The sequence below is a fragment of the Mytilus galloprovincialis genome, chromosome 1 (assembly GCF_965363235.1).
Source record: "Mytilus galloprovincialis chromosome 1, xbMytGall1.hap1.1, whole genome shotgun sequence".
Taxonomy (NCBI): domain Eukaryota; kingdom Metazoa; phylum Mollusca; class Bivalvia; order Mytilida; family Mytilidae; genus Mytilus; species Mytilus galloprovincialis.
Genome location: NC_134838.1, coordinates 28,934,129 through 28,951,436, shown reverse-complemented (window position 1 = coordinate 28,951,436; position 17,308 = coordinate 28,934,129). Strand labels below are relative to the sequence as shown.

Genomic DNA, 17,308 nt, shown 5'->3' with positions numbered 1-17,308 from the left:
AACTAAGCCGTAAAACACACTGTGTTTTTTTCTGAAGTAGACCACAGCTACACAGCTTCCATTTGTGCCTATTGCGCACAATTATTTGACGTCAATATTTTTTTTATTAATTTTTCTGTTAGGTGATGGGGTAGGGTGTCCGACATCAATTTTGCACTTTCTTTCAAAAAAAGAAACTAAGCCGAAGAACACCCTGTGTTTCTTCTCATGCAAACCACAGTTACCCGACCTTCCTTTGCACCTAATGCGGTCAAAAGTATTGCCGTACAATATTTTTTATTAACTTTTCTGTAAGGTAGCGGGGTTGGGTGTCTGTTCCTAAATTTGGACCTACGTTCCAAAAAAAAAGACTGTGCCGAAGAACACCGTCGGTTTCTTCTCCAGTACACCTCAGCTACCCAGCTTCCCTTTGCACCTAGTGCAGACACAAGTATTGCCGTAGAACATTTTTTATTAACTTTTCTGTAAGTGTAAGGTAGACTGTAAGGTAATAAGACTGACGTACTAAATCTTTGAACCTACATAAAAAACAAAAAACTAAGCCGTAAAACACACTGTGTTTTTTCTGAAGTAGACCACAGCTACACAGCTTCCATTTGTGCCTATTGCGCACAATTATTTGACGTCAATATTTTTTTTATTAATTTTTCTGTTAGGTGATGGGGTAGGGTGCCCGACATCAATTTTGCACTTTCTTTCAAAAAAAGAAACTAAGCCGAAGAACACCCTGTGTTTATTCTCAAGCAAACCACAGTTACCCGACCTTCCTTTGCACCTAGTGCGGTCAAAAGTATTGCCGTACAATATTTTTTATTAACTTTTCTGTAAGGTAGCGGGGTTGGGTGTCTGTTCCTAAATTTGGACCTACGTTCCAAAAAAAAAAAAAACTGTGCCGAAGAACACCTTGGGTTTCTTCTCCAGTACACCTCAGCTACCCAGCTTCCCTTTGCACCTAGTGCAGACACAAGTATTGACGTAGAACATTTTGTATTAACTTTTCTGTAAGTGTAAGGTAGACTGTAAGGTAATAAGACTGACGGACTAAATCTTTGAACCTACATAAAAAACAATAAACTAAGCCGTAAAACACACTGTTTTTTTTCTGAAGTAGACCACAGCTACACAGCTTCCCTTTGTGCCTATTGCGGACAATTATTTGACGTCAATATTTTTTTTATTAATTTTTCTGTTAGGTGATGGGGTAGGGTGTCCGACATCAATTTTGCACTTTCTTTCAAAAAAATAAACTAAGCCGAAGAACATCCTGTGTTTTTCTCAAGTAAACTGCAGCTACCCGACCTTCCTTTGCACCTAGTGCGGACAAAAGTATTGCCGTACAATATTTTTTATTAACTTTTCTGTAAGGTAGCGGGGTTGGGTGTCTGTTCCTAAATTTGGACCTACGTTCCAAAAAAACTGTGCGGAAGAACACCTGGGGTTTCTTCTCCAGTACACCTCAGCTACCCAGCTTCCCTTTGCACCTAGTGCAGACACAAGTATTGCCGTAGAACATTTTTTATTAACTTTTCTGTAAGTGTAAGGTAGACTGTAAGGTAATTAGACTGACGGACTAAATCTTTGAACCTACATAAAAAACAATAAACTAAGCCGTAAAACACACTGTGTTTTTTTTCTGAAGTAGACCACAGCTACACAGCTTCCATTTGTGCTTATTGCGGACAATTATTTGACGTCAATATTTTTTTTATTAATTTTTCTGTTAAGTGATGGGGTAGGGTGTCCGACATCAATTTTGCACTTTCTTTCAAAAAAATAAACTAAGCCGAAGAACACCCTGTGTTTATTCTCAAGTACACCACAGTTACCCGACCTTCCTTTGCACCTAGTGCGGACAAAAGTATTGCCGTACAATATTTTTTATTAACTTTTCTGTAAGGTAGCGGGGTTGGGTGTCTGTTCCTAAATTTGGACCTACATTCCAAAAAAAAAAAAAAAAACTGTGCCGAAGAACACCTTGGGTTTCTTCTCCAGTACACCTCAGCTACCCAGCTTCCCTTTGCACCTAGTGCAGACACAAGTATTGACGTAGAACATTTTTTATTAACTTTTCTGTAAGTGTAAGATAGACTGTAAGGTAATAAGACTGACGGACTAAATCTTTGAACCTATATAAAAAACAATAAACTAAGCCGTAAAACACACTGTTTTTTTCTGAAGTAGACCACAGCTACACAGCTTCCCTTTGTGCCTATTGCGGTTAATTATTTGACGTCAATATTTTTTTTTATTAATTTTTCTGTTAGGTGATGGGGTAGGGTGTCCGACATCAATTTTGCACTTTCTTTCAAAAAAAGAAACTAAGCCGAAGAACATCCTGTGTTTTTCTCAAGTAAACTGCAGCTACCCGACCTTCCTTTGCACCTAGTGCGGACAAAAGTATTGCCGTACAATATTTTTTATTAACTTTTCTGTAAGGTAGCGGGGTTGGGTGTCTGTTCCTAAATTTGGACCTACGTTCCAAAAAAAAAAACTGTGCCGAAGAACACCTTGGGTTTCTTCTCCAGTACACCTCAGCTACCCAGCTTCCCTTTGCACCTAGTGCAGACACAAGTATTGCCGTAGAACATTTTTTATTAACTTGTCTGTAAGTGTAAGGTAGACTGTAAGGTAATAAGACTGACGGACTAAATCTCTGAACCTACATAAAAAACAATAAACTAAGCCGTAAAACACACTGTGTTTTTTTCTGAAGTAGACCACAGCTACACAGCTTCCATTTGTGCCTATTGCGGACAATTATTTGACGTCAATATTTTTTTTATTAATTTTTCTGTTAGGTGATGGGGTAGGGTGTCCGACATCAATTTTGCACTTTCTTTCAAAAAAATAAACTAAGCCGAAGAACACCCTGTGTTTATTCTCAAGTACACCACAGTTACCCGACCTTCCTTTGCACCTAGTGCGGACAAAAGTATTGCCGTACAATATTTTTTATTAACTTTTCTGTAAGGTAGCGGGGTTGGTGTCTGTTCCTAAATTTGGACCTACGTTCCAAAAAAAAACTGTGCCGAAGAACACCTTGGGTTTCTTCTCCAGTACACCTCAGCTACCCAGCTTCCCTTTGCACCTAGTGCAGACACAAGTATTGCCGTAGAACATTTTTTATTAACTTTTCTGTAAGTGTAAGGTAGACTGTAAGGTAATAAGACTGACGGACTAAATCTTTGAACCTACATAAAAAACAATAAACTAAGCCGTAAAACACACTGTGTTTTTTTTCTGAAGTAGACCACAGCTACACAGCTTCCATTTGTGCCTATTGCGGACAATTATTTGACGTCAATATTTTTTTTATTAACTTTTCTGTTAGGTGATGGGGTAGGGTGTCCGACATCAATTTTGCACTTTCTTTCAAAAAATAAACTAAGCCGAAGAACACCCTGTGTTTATTCTCAAGTAAACCACAGTTACCCGACCTTCCTTTGCACCTAGTGCGGACAAAAGTATTGCCGTACAATATTTTTTATTAACTTTTCTGTAAGGTAGCGGGGTTGGGTGTCTGTTCCTAAATTTGGACCTACGTTCCAAAAAAAAAAACTGTGCCGAAGAACACCTTGGGTTTCTTCTCCAGTACACCTCAGCTACCCAGCTTCCCTTTGCACCTAGTGCACACACAAGTATTGCCGTAGAACATTTTTTATTAACTTTTCTGTAAGTGTAAGGTAGACTGTAAGGTAATAAGACTGACGCACTAAATCTTTGAACCTACATAAAAAACAATAAACTAAGCCGTAAAACACACTGTGTTTTTTCTGAAGTAGACCACAGCTACACAGGTTCCCTTTGTGCCTATTGCGGTGAATTATTTGACGTCAATATTTTTTTTATTAATTTTTCTGTTAGGTGATGGGGTAGGGTGTCCGACATCAATTTTGCACTTTCTTTCAAAAAAATAAACTAAGCCGAAGAACATCCTGTGTTTTTCTCAAGTAAACCGCAGCTACCCGACCTTCCTTTGCACCTAGTGCGGACAAAAGTATTGCCGTACAATATTTTTTATTAACTTTTCTGTAAGGTAGCGGGCTTGGGTGTCTGTTCCTAAATTTGGACCTACGTTCCAAAAAAACTGTGCGGAAGAACACCTTGGGTTTCTTCTCCAGTACACCTCAGCTACCCAGCTTCCCTTTGCACCTAGTGCAGACACAAGTTTTGCCGTAGAACATTTTTTATTAACTTTTCTGTAAGTGTAAGGTAGACTGTAAGGTAATAAGACTGACGGATTAAATCTTTGAACCTACATAAAAAAACAATAAACTAAGCCGTAAAACACACTGTGTTTTTTTTCTGAAGTAGACCACAGCTACACAGCTTCCATTTGTGCCTATTGCGGACAATTATTTGACGTCAATATTTTTTTTATTAATTTTTCTGTTAGGTGATGGGGTAGGGTGTCCGACATCAATTTTGCACTTTCTTTCAAAAAAATAAACTAAGCCGAAGAACACCCTGTGTTTATTCTCAAGTAAACCACAGTTACCCGACCTTCCTTTGCACCTAGTGCGGACAAAAGTATTGCCGTACAATATTTTTTATTAACTTTTCTGTAAGGTAGCGGGGTTGGGTGTCTGTTCCTAAATTTGGACCTACGTTCCAAAAAAAAAACTGTGCCGAAGAACACCTTGGGTTTCTTCTCCAGTACACCTCAGCTACCCAGCTTCCCTTTGCACCTAGTGCAGACACAAGTATTGCCGTAGAACATTTTTTATTAACTTTTCTGTAAGTGTAAGGTAGACTGTAAGGTAATAAGACTGACGCACTAAATCTTTGAACCTACATAAAAAACAATAAACTAAGCCGTAAAACACACTGTTTTTTTCTGAAGTAGACCACAGCTACACAGCTTCCCTTTGTGCCTATTGGGGACAATTATTTGACGTCAATATTTTTTTTATTAATTTTTCTGTTAGGTGATGGGGTAGGGTGTCCGACATCAATTTTGCACTTTCTTTCAAAAAAATAAACTAAGCCGAAGAACATCCTGTGTTTTTCTCAAGTAAACCGCAGCTACCCGACCTTCCTTTGCACCTAGTGCAGACAAAAGTATTGCCGTACAATATTTTTTATTAACTTTTCTGTAAGGTAGCGGGGTTGGTGTCTGTTCCTAAATTTGGACCTACGTTCCAAAAAAAAACTGTGCCGAAGAACACCTTGGGTTTCTTCTCCAGTACACCTCAGCTACCCAGCTTCCCTTTGCACCTAGTGCAGACACAAGTATTGCCGTAGAACATTTTTTATTAACTTTTCTGTAAGTGTAAGGTAGACTGTAAGGTAATAAGACTGACGGACTAAATCTTTGAACCTACATAAAAAACAATAAACTAAGCCGTAAAACACACTGTGTTTTTTTTCTGAAGTAGACCACAGCTACACAGCTTCCATTTGTGCCTATTGCGGACAATTATTTGACGTCAATATTTTTTTTATTAACTTTTATGTTAGGTGATGGGGTAGGGTGTCCGACATCAATTTTGCACTTTCTTTCAAAAAATAAACTAAGCCGAAGAACACCCTGTGTTTATTCTCAAGTAAACCACAGTTACCCGACCTTCCTTTGCACCTAGTGCGGACAAAAGTATTGCCGTACAATATTTTTTATTAACTTTTCTGTAAGGTAGCGGGGTTGGGTGTCTGTTCCTAAATTTGGACCTACGTTCCAAAAAAAAAACTGTGCCGAAGAACACCTTGGGTTTCTTCTCCAGTACACCTCAGCTACCCAGCTTCCCTTTGCACCTAGTGCACACACAAGTATTGCCGTAGAACATTTTTTATTAACTTTTCTGTAAGTGTAAGGTAGACTGTAAGGTAATAAGACTGACGCACTAAATCTTTGAACCTACATAAAAAACAATAAACTAAGCCGTAAAACACACTGTGTTTTTTCTGAAGTAGACCACAGCTACACAGGTTCCCTTTGTGCCTATTGCGGTGAATTATTTGACGTCAATATTTTTTTTATTAATTTTTCTGTTAGGTGATGGGGTAGGGTGTCCGACATCAATTTTGCACTTTCTTTCAAAAAAATAAACTAAGCCGAAGAACATCCTGTGTTTTTCTCAAGTAAACCGCAGCTACCCGACCTTCCTTTGCACCTAGTGCGGACAAAAGTATTGCCGTACAATATTTTTTATTAACTTTTCTGTAAGGTAGCGGGCTTGGGTGTCTGTTCCTAAATTTGGACCTACGTTCCAAAAAAACTGTGCGGAAGAACACCTTGGGTTTCTTCTCCAGTACACCTCAGCTACCCAGCTTCCCTTTGCACCTAGTGCAGACACAAGTTTTGCCGTAGAACATTTTTTATTAACTTTTCTGTAAGTGTAAGGTAGACTGTAAGGTAATAAGACTGACGGATTAAATCTTTGAACCTACATAAAAAAACAATAAACTAAGCCGTAAAACACACTGTGTTTTTTTCTGAAGTAGACCACAGCTACACAGCTTCCATTTGTGCCTATTGCGGACAATTATTTGACGTCAATATTTTTTTTATTAATTTTTCTGTTAGGTGATGGGGTAGGGTGTCCGACATCAATTTTGCACTTTCTTTCAAAAAAATAAACTAAGCCGAAGAACACCCTGTGTTTATTCTCAAGTAAACCACAGTTACCCGACCTTCCTTTGCACCTAGTGCGGACAAAAGTATTGCCGTACAATATTTTTTATTAACTTTTCTGTAAGGTAGCGGGGTTGGGTGTCTGTTCCTAAATTTGGACCTACGTTCCAAAAAAAAAACTGTGCCGAAGAACACCTTGGGTTTCTTCTCCAGTACACCTCAGCTACCCAGCTTCCCTTTGCACCTAGTGCAGACACAAGTATTGCCGTAGAACATTTTTTATTAACTTTTCTGTAAGTGTAAGGTAGACTGTAAGGTAATAAGACTGACGCACTAAATCTTTGAACCTACATAAAAAACAATAAACTAAGCCGTAAAACACACTGTTTTTTTCTGAAGTAGACCACAGCTACACAGCTTCCCTTTGTGCCTATTGGGGACAATTATTTGACGTCAATATTTTTTTTATTAATTTTTCTGTTAGGTGATGGGGTAGGGTGTCCGACATCAATTTTGCACTTTCTTTCAAAAAAATAAACTAAGCCGAAGAACATCCTGTGTTTTTCTCAAGTAAACCGCAGCTACCCGACCTTCCTTTGCACCTAGTGCAGACAAAAGTATTGCCGTACAATATTTTTTATTAACTTTTCTGTAAGGTAGCGGGGTTGGGTGTCTGTTCCTAAATTTGGACCTACGTTCCAAAAAAACTGTGCCGAAGAACACCTTGGGTTTCTTCTCCAGTACACCTCAGCTACCCAGCTTACCTTTGCACCTAGTGCAGACACAAGTATTGCCGTAGAACATTTTTTATTAACTTTTCTGTAAGTGTAATGTAGACTGTAAGGTAATAAGACTGACGGACTAAATCTTTGAACCTACATAAAAAACAATAAACTAAGCCGTAAAACACACTGTGTTTTTTTCTGAAGTAGACCACAGCTACACAGCTTCCATTTGTGCCTATTGCGGACAATTATTTGACGTCAATATTGTTTTTATTAGTTTTTCTGTTAGGTGATGGGGTAGGGTGTCCGACATCAATTTTGCACTTTCTTTCAAAAAAAATAAACTAAGCCGAAGAACACCCTGTGTTTATTCTCAAGTACACCACAGTTACCCGACCTTCCTTTGCACCTAGTGCGGACAAAAGTATTGCCGTACAATATTTTTTATTAACTTTTCTGTAAGGTAGCGGGGTTGGGTGTCTGTTCCTAAATTTGGACCTACGTTAAAAATTTGTGCCGAAGAACACCTTGGGTTTCTTCTCCAGTATACCCCAGCTACCCAGCTTCCCTTTGCACCTAGTGCAGACAAAAATTTTGCCGTAGAACATTTTCTATTAACTTTTCTTCATGGAAGACTTTAAGGTGAGAAGACTGTCAGACTCAATCCTTGAACCTACATGAAAAACAATAAACTAAGCCGAAGAACACACTGTGTTTTTTCTGAAGTAGACCACAGCTACCCAGCTCCCCTTTGCGCCTATTGTGGACAATGATTTGACAAAGAACCTTTTTTATTAATTTTTTTTCTGTAAAGTAATAGGGTAGTGTGTCCGGCCCCAACTTTGCACTTTCTTTCAAAAATATAAACGAAGCCGAAGAACACCCTGTGTGTTTTCTCAAGTAATCCATAGCAACCCGACCTTTCTTTGCACCTAGTGCAGACAGAAGTATTGCCGTACAATATTTTTCATATGAATTTTTCTGTAAGGTACCGGGGTTGGGTGTCTGAAAGGGCCAAGTGAGCTTTTCTCATTACTTGGCGTCCGGCGTCCGTCGTCGTCCGTCGTCCTTAGCTTTTACAAAAATCTTCTCCTCTGAAACTACTGGGCCAAATTGAACCAAACTTGGCCACAATCATCATTGGGGTATCTAGTTTAACAAATGTGTGGCGTAACCCGGTGAACCAACCAAAATGGCCGCCACGGCTGAAAATAGAACATAGGGGTAAAATGCAGTTTTTGGCTTATAACTCAAAAACCAAAAAATTTTGAGATGAATTGGTCAACCCGTTGTTGGATTGCTGCTCATGAATTGGTAATTTTGAGGAAATTTTGCTTTTATTGGTTATTATCTTGAATATTATTATAGATAGAGATAAACTGTAAACAGCAATAATGTTCAGCAAAGTTAGATTTACAAAAAAATTACACGACCGAAATGGTCAGTTGACCTCTTTAGGAGTTATTGCCCTTTATAGTCAATTTTTAACCATTTTTCATAAATCCAAGTAATCTTTTGGAAAAATCTTCTCCTCTGAAACTACTGGGCCAAATTGAATTAAACTTGGCCACAATCATCATTGGGGTATCTAGTTTAAAAAAATTGTGGCGTTACCCGGTCAACCAACCAAGATGGCCGCCACGGCTAAAAATAGAACATAGGGGTAAAATGCAGTTTTTGGCTTATAACTCAAAAACCAAAACATTTAGAGGCAATATGACTGGAATAAAATGTTTATCAAGTCAAGATCTATCTGCCCTGAAATTTTCAGATGAATCGGTCAACCTGTTGTTGGGTTGCTGCCCCTGAATTGGTAATTTTGAGGAAATTTTGCTGTTTTTGGTTATTATCTTGAATTTTTTTATAGATAGAGATAAACTGTAAACAGCAATAATGTTCAGCAAAGTTAGATTAACAAAAAAATTACACGACCGAAATGGTCAGTTGACCTCTTTAGGAGTTATTGCCCTTTATAGTCAATTTTTAACCATTTTTCATAAATCCAAGTAATCTTTTAGAAAAAATCTTCTCCTCTGAAACTACTGGGCCAAATTAATTCAAACTTGGCCACAATCATCATTGGGGTATCTAGTTTAGAAAATTTGTGGCTTGACCCGGTCAACCAACCAAGATGGCCGCCACGGTTAAAAATAGAACATAGGGGTAAAATGCAGTTTTTGGCCTATAACTAAAAAACCAAAACAATTAGAGGAAACATGACTAGAATAAAATGTTTATCAGGTCAAGATCTATCTGCCCTGAAATTTTCAGATGAATCGGTCAACCCGTTGTTGGGTTGCTACCCCTGAATTGGTAATTTTGAGGAAATTTTGCTGTTTTTGGTTATTATCTTGAATATTATTATAGATAGAGATAAACTGTAAACAGCAATAATGTTCATCAAAGTAAGATTGACAAATAAGTCAACATTACCGAAATGGTCAGTTGACGCCTTTAGGAGTTATTGCCCTTTATAGTCAATTTTTAACCATTTTTCGTAAATCTTAGTTATCTTTTACAAAAATCTTCTCCTCTGAAACTACTTGGCCAAATTCATTCAAACTTTTCCACAATCATCTTTGGGGTATCTTTTTAGAAAAATGTGTCCGATGACCTGGCCATCCAACCAAGATGGCCACCACAGCTAAAAAGAGAACAGGGGTAAAATGTAGATATTGGCTTATAACTCTGAAACCAAATCATTTAGAGCAAAACTGACAAGGAGTTAAATTGTTAATCAAGTCAATATATATCTGCCCTGAAATATTCAAATGAATTGGACAACCAGTTGTTGGGTTGCTGCCCTCCAATTGGTAATTTTTAAAGAAATTTTGCCGTTTTTGGTTATTATCTTGAAAACGATTATAGATAGCGATAAACTAAAAACAGCGATAATGTTCAGCAAAGTAAAATCTACAAATAAGTCAACATGACCTAAATGGTCAATTGACCCCTTAAGGAGTTATTGTCCTTTATAGTCAATTTTTAACAATTTTCATTAATTTGGTAAATTTATGTAAATTTTTACCAAATATTTTTCTCTGTTACTAATGGGCAAAGTTCATTATAGATATAATTGTAAGAAGCAAGAACATTCAGTAAAGTAAGAATTTCAACCACATCACAATCACCAAAATACAATTTTGTCATGAATCCATTTGTGTCCTTCGTTTAATATGCACAAAGACCAAGGTGAGCGACACAGGCTCTTTAGAGCCTCTAGTTTCTCAAGTAGACCACAGCTACCCAGCTCCCCTTTGCGCCTATTGTGGACAATGATTTGACACAGAACTTATTTTTTTCTTTTTTCTGTAAGTAGTGGGGTAGGGTGTGCGGCCCCACCTTTGAACTTTCTTTTAAAAAGAATAAACTAAGCCGAAGAACACCCTGTGTTTTTTCTCAAGTAATCCATAGCAACCCGGCCTTTCTTTGGACCTAGTGCGGACTTTTCTGTAAGGTAACGGCGTTGTGTGTCTGACCCTAAATTTGGACCTTCGTTAAAAAACTGTGCCGAAGAACACCTTCGGTTTCTTCTCCAGTACACATCAGCTACACAGCTTCCCTTTGCACCTAGTGCAGACACAAGTATTGCCGTAGAACATTTTTTATTAACTTTTCTGTAAGTGTAAGGTAGACTGTAAGGTAATAAGACTGTCCGACTTAATCTTTCAACCTACATAATTAACAATAAACTAAGCCGTAGAACACACTGTGTTTTTTCTGAAGTAGACAACAGCTACACAGCGTCCCTTTGTGCCTATTGCGGACAAGTATTTGACGTCAATATTTTTTGATTAATTTTTCTGTAAGGTGATGGGGTAGGGTGTCCGACATCAATTTTGCACATTCTTTCACAAAAATAAACTAAGCCGAAGAACACACTGTGTTTTTTCTCAAGTAAAGCACAGCTACCCGACATTCCTTTGCAACTAGTGCGGACAAAAGTATTGCCGTTCAATATTTTTATTAACTTTTCTGTAAGGTAGCGGGGTTGGATGTCTGACCCTAAATTTGGACCTACGTTAAAAAAAAACTGTGCCAAAGAACACCTTGGGTTTCTTCTCCAGTACACATCAGCTACCCAGCTTCCCTTTGCACCTAGTGGATACACAAGTTTTGCCGTAGAACATTTTTTATTAACTTTTCTGTAAGGTAGACTGTAAGGTAATAAGACTGTCTGACTCAATGTTTTAACCTACTTAAAAACAATAAACTAAGCCGTAGAACACACTGTGTTTTTTTCTGAAGTAGACCACAACTACACAGCTTCCCTTTGCGCCTGTTGCAGAGAATGATTTGACGTCAATATTTTTTATTAATTTTTTTAGTGGCCTATCAAAGTGATCAAGTCTTCAATACCGTTAGTAATAAGAACATACTTCCAATGGTCTATACAACCACAAATGCAAACAATAACAACTTGCTAGCTTTGAATGTGTTTTATGAATTTACTTCAATCGTTCATCATCAAGATGTAACGGTCATAGAACAACATCGTCCATACTTTGTGAAGACGCGTCGCCAATGTTTTTGTTTCGAAAATAAATTTCCTCTATAAAGTATTTAGATATATGCATGCAGATGGTTGTATTGACTTTTAAATGGTTTATGCTGTATTTACATTGTTTGTCATGTTTTTATGTATTATACACTTGGAATATGCATTATATACATACTTCCGCAAATTTACAGACCTAACATTGTTGAGTTGTTGTTTAGACGAATTATATAATACACATAATGTATTTTCAGCCTTGTATCAACATCACTGCTGGTGATACGATGGAAAACAAAATTGTTGTCGAGTCGTCACTGGTTCAGACGTACTTATAATATAATTATTTCTGTGACTGCATCTTACATTAATTTGTAGGATCCTTTACAAAAGATAATTCAGCTGATCTGTAACAATTCTATCTTCATGCCTAATACATCGTGTACTGTGTTACGACGCTAGATAAAAACTGTCAAGGAAAGGTAACACACGGCCACCGAAAACTTTATAGAGCCTAGGTGGTTGAGTGGTCTAGCGCGTCGGGCATAGTGCAAGGCGATTTGGTGCCACGATATCTCAATAGCATGAGTTTGAATCTCGGGCATAGTGCAAGGCTTCCACAAATTTACAGATATAACATTGTTGGGCTGTTGTTTAGACGAATTCTATAATATATATCATATATAAATGTGCTTTATCTAAATAAAAAAAATATGGATCTTTAATATCTTGCTTAAATGTTTAAAACAAACTGAAAAAAAAAAGAATTGAATACCCAAAATGGGAGATTAGAATTTGTCATCGTTAAAACAAAAGATTACTTGGAAGTATAAAAGAAATTTGTCAGATAGTGTATAATAAAAAGAATACAAGAAGATTGTTAATTGCTTATTATTATTTCTTGTTGACTGTCGTGACACGTATATCATGCGGTCCTATGATTTTGCGCCAATTGGCATTTCATTTGCGCCAGAAACTATATTTCGTTTGCGCCAAAAATAAAACATTTCATTCGCCCCATACATGCTATAATACAGGTAAATATAGTTTTTGATGATATAATAAAACGCATTCCTCCGACATCAGTCATCGTAACAACAATAAAATCACTATGCATTTATACGGTTTTAATAAGAGACTGTACATGTATACTATAAATGTTAGAACACAGTTCTGCTACAAATTAACGCGATCATCAAACATAACAGACAGCACTTTACACTGGGGTTAAACTAAAAGTTTGTTCTGACACAAGACTTGAAAGCAGCGGCTCAGATGTACTCCTAGATATTGGATAACCGATATGTGTGGTCATAAAACAAATATTTTCTCTATATAAAATACGGAGATATGGTGTGATTGCCAATGAGACAACTTTCCACCAACGTTCAAATGAAGTGAATTGAAGCAATTATATGCAACCTTACGGCCTTCAAAAGTGAAAAAAAACATACCGTATTGTCATCTAGAAACAGTCCCGAAACATATGGCTTCATCGTAAATCAGTAATATAGTAATATTCCTATGTCAGGACGGATTGTATAATAAAGATGACAGCAATATTTGAACACAATGACTACAAAATGCTGTCCACATCAATTTAGAGTGCCATCATTTCCTCTCTGTATCCAAAATAATGAACAGTCACTAAAGTCAGTATTTTGGGATGGTTTGTATTCTTCTTCTTCTTTATTATTTCCTCTACTATCTGGAGTACCACTACTTTTGTAATATAGCACGGATAAACAACTTTTACTATCAGCAACTGTCTGCATGTGCAGGAATAAATTACAGTGAATATAATCGATGCACAAACCAGTATAATTACGCCTATAAATCAATTTTTCAAGATACTGGTATAAAGGATATTAACACTGTCTGTCGTACCCACCACCAGTTTAAAACAAAGCTCTTTAATGGCATCACCAAACACTGATATGACTGATTCATGTATTTTATGAAAAGCCGAGTGAAAAAGTAAGAGAAGTTCTCTTCTTGGATTAGTGTACTGTAAATATATTATGTCGGTTGATTGATTTTGTTTGTAGTGTAACGTCCAGGGGCACATGTTTCATTCATTTTCAGAACGAGTATATTTTCGGACGTCCCAGTTATCATTTATTATCGTTATGGATAAGTGTGTATACATTGACGAGATGGTACACATGTACATACTTATACAGCACCTTAATAATATATCTATACACACACTGTACAATTTGTGTTTGAACATTTTTCAAAACAGAATCTTAAATCATGTAAATCAAAGGCAAACAAGGTTAATTACAATTAAAATCCTTACATTGAATGTATAGAGTTTTATTTAGGAAGAGATTGCTAAAAATGGGGAACGAAGCAACGTAAACCATGATGTTTATATCCCGTCATATAAAAATAGTTCTCCGGTGTGTTTGATAACCTGTCTAGCCGCCTCGACATTTGTACAAAAAAAAAGAAAAATATATAAAATCTGCTATTCAGTAAAGTTATTCATGTTATTGGGACTGATTTTTTGTAATTAATAAAAGTTCAGATTTCGAATTAAAAGTGTTTTTGAATTGTTCTGGTTTGAAACACATATACGTATAATATTAAGATAAAAGCCGTTTTAATCAAATAAAATGTACAAATGAACACAAAGTTTATTTCTTAATGTACACAATCAGTTAACGCGAAAAGTAAACATGTAAACGCGCGTTTACTTTCAAGTGCATGAATACATACACTTGTGAAATCTGTAGTTAACACCCCTTTTCTTTTAAGTGCACGTAAAAATAACTTTGTGAAATCTGAAGTAAACGCCCGTTTACTACTAACTAAACGGACACAGAGTAAACGCGCATTTACTCGGGTAGACATTAGAAATTTCCATTTTGACCGTGTTAACGTAATTGAAGTAGGTTATATAGGTATTAACTTTGTTTAAGTGTATCATATAAAAGAGAAAGTCGTTAACTTGTTTTTAAATTTACGTTGTTAATGAAAACGAGCTTTTTCTAACCAGAAATACACAAAAATCACTACATATATCCCATTGACTTACCAATACAACAATTCTACATTATAGAAAACCTTCGAATAATTCAAAATACATTTCTTTAGGAGACATTACAGTTGCCAACATTATTATACATATCAACCATATGAGCCCACTATACATTGTCTTTTATTTTCTTTTATCAGATTGGCCTAAATATACAATTTAAACATGTTAAACTGATCCACATCGCCTCACCTATTATTGATATCAATGTTGGTTTTGATACCAATGTCCATTTAAGATTTCGTTATTTATACAACTTTGTAAAATTAATACCATAATTTATAAAAGGTTTCCACACAAAAAGAGACTGATTTTGGAAGTGGGATTCATCTGTATAAATTTGACATTTAGTGATCTTTTGCACGGTGATATATTTTATAAAGCTAACAGGAATGATAATTGTGTTCATTCATTTTGTTTGACTTAATAGACGTACTAATAAAGATACTATTTATTTTGAAGCGAAATGTACATAACTTTTTATTACACTTCTAAAGAATAATGATAAGATTAACCTGTCGAAAAAAGAACTAGCATTTAACAACTCATATAACATGTCCGCAACTTGAAATTTAAGATATCTCTACAGTACATTTACACCCTTTGTATCAATCGAAATGGATACCTGCCTTCGTGATCTAACAGCCTGATTCGCCAAGGTGATAAATTTACTAAACAACTTTAATTAAATGTTTGCATCTCACTTGTACCGTGGTGAAAGGGTTATTTTCGAGACTATTACACAGTTGTTAGACTTATTTGAACTATCATTCTTTTGAGGATAACATATATTTTCTTTCTTTTATTTCCACATAAAGTTTACCCACATTGTCGTCAACATAAGATAAAAATTTGAAATTGAAATATGTTATTGTTAGTCAAATATGTCAAATAGCGAGATATTCGTATGAAAGCCAAAACGAACCCACTTCATGTAATGTCGTACTAAACAGGTAAACATAAATTAAACCCCAGCAGGATTACTTTTATAATATATTGAACTAATAATAAATATTTATACATTTTTTGGACTGACTAATTCGTCTTCTTCGATCTATGGATTACTAAATGGAGAAAAATTTATATCAACTTCGAAAAATTAAACTATACTGAAATATCTATTTGCCATATGAAATCCCCCGTGGAAAACAAATAGAAAAGGATGTCGTAAATTCATGTTGCTTGGTCTGAAGTTTTCTATGTTGTGATTCGTGTACAGTTGTTTGTCTGTTTGTCTTTTTCGTTTTAATCTATGGCGTTGTCAGTTTATTTTCGACTCATGAGTTTGAATGTCCCTTTGGTATCATTTGCCTCTTTTATACGATGTAAAGATGATACCTATGTAAAAAGGGAAATTCTTTGACGGCTTCGTATTCAGTTGTTCGTCATATACTTGTTACCAGTCTGCAACAATTTGACAGTTGTTTTTCATTCGTTTGATGAATTTGAGCTTATGATTTTACCATTAGGTAAAAGACTTTCGTTTTGAACTTTCCTTGGAGTGCAGTATTTTTGCTTCTTTACTTTATGCAAACGTATGTATGACGTTTTTTGTTAAATGAAGAATTTTAGAGAAAAAGTAAACAGAGCAAGGTCATTGAACAGAGAATAACAAATCTAATATAACACTGACATTTTAAGAATGAAATTAGCAATTCATTTTGTATTCAAGGCCGTGCGATCAATAGAGAGTAAATACTCATGACGCTTCCACATTTCAACTTAAGGCCTAATTTGAATATGTAAAAGTCCATGCAATATATTGCAAAATCATCCATATGTAAATGTCACATGATGAACAGTCTTTTGAAAATATCCCACTTCTGTACAGTATTAAAACCCCTTCTGGTAGTTCATAGTCCTTGGAGTTACACCCAAGACTACGTAAATGGGTACTTGTGGGTTTGTCACATGGTTATAGAGATACACAGGACATTTGAAGCATAATGTAATGATTGTCCACATTCAGGTTTATAAGCAAATGTACTTTTCATTTCATTCTTTTTCTCATACTGCATAGTTATGCATTAATTACATCGTCGACGTCAAATACTTGTCCGCAATAGGCACAAAGGGACGCTGTGTAGCTGTTGTCTACTTCAGAAAAAACACAGTGTGTTCTACGGCTTAGTTTATTGTTAATTATGTAGGTTGAAAGATTAAGTCGGACAGTCTTATTACCTTACAGTCTACCTTACACTTACAGAAAAGTTAATAAAAAATGTTCTACGGCAATACTTGTGTCTGCACTAGGTGCAAAGGGAAGCTGTGTAGCTGATGTGTACTGGAGAAGAAACCGAAGGTGTTCTTCGGCACAGTTTTTTAACGAAGGTCCAAATTTAGGGTCAGACACACAACGCCGTTACCTTACAGAAAAGTTAATAAAAAATATTGTACGGCAATACTTCTGTCCGCACTAGGTCCAAAGAAAGGCCGGGTTGCTATGGATTACTTGAGAAAAAACACAGGGTGTT

General features: G+C 36.2%; 1 protein-coding gene across 2 annotated transcripts in view; it reads left to right on the top strand.

Moving 5' to 3' along the window:
* Positions 1–13,761, top strand: part of LOC143071140 (uncharacterized) — a 433,270-nt gene extending 419,509 nt beyond the window's left edge. The window contains exon 11 of one of the 2 annotated variants that reach the window (XM_076245290.1): positions 12,170–13,761. The gene's annotated coding sequence lies outside the window, so the exon portion shown is untranslated. Of the gene's footprint in view, positions 1–12,048 lie in introns of both variants that reach the window. The other variant, XM_076245283.1, reaches the window with a different exon arrangement.
* Positions 13,762–17,308: the final 3,547 nt, after the last annotated feature.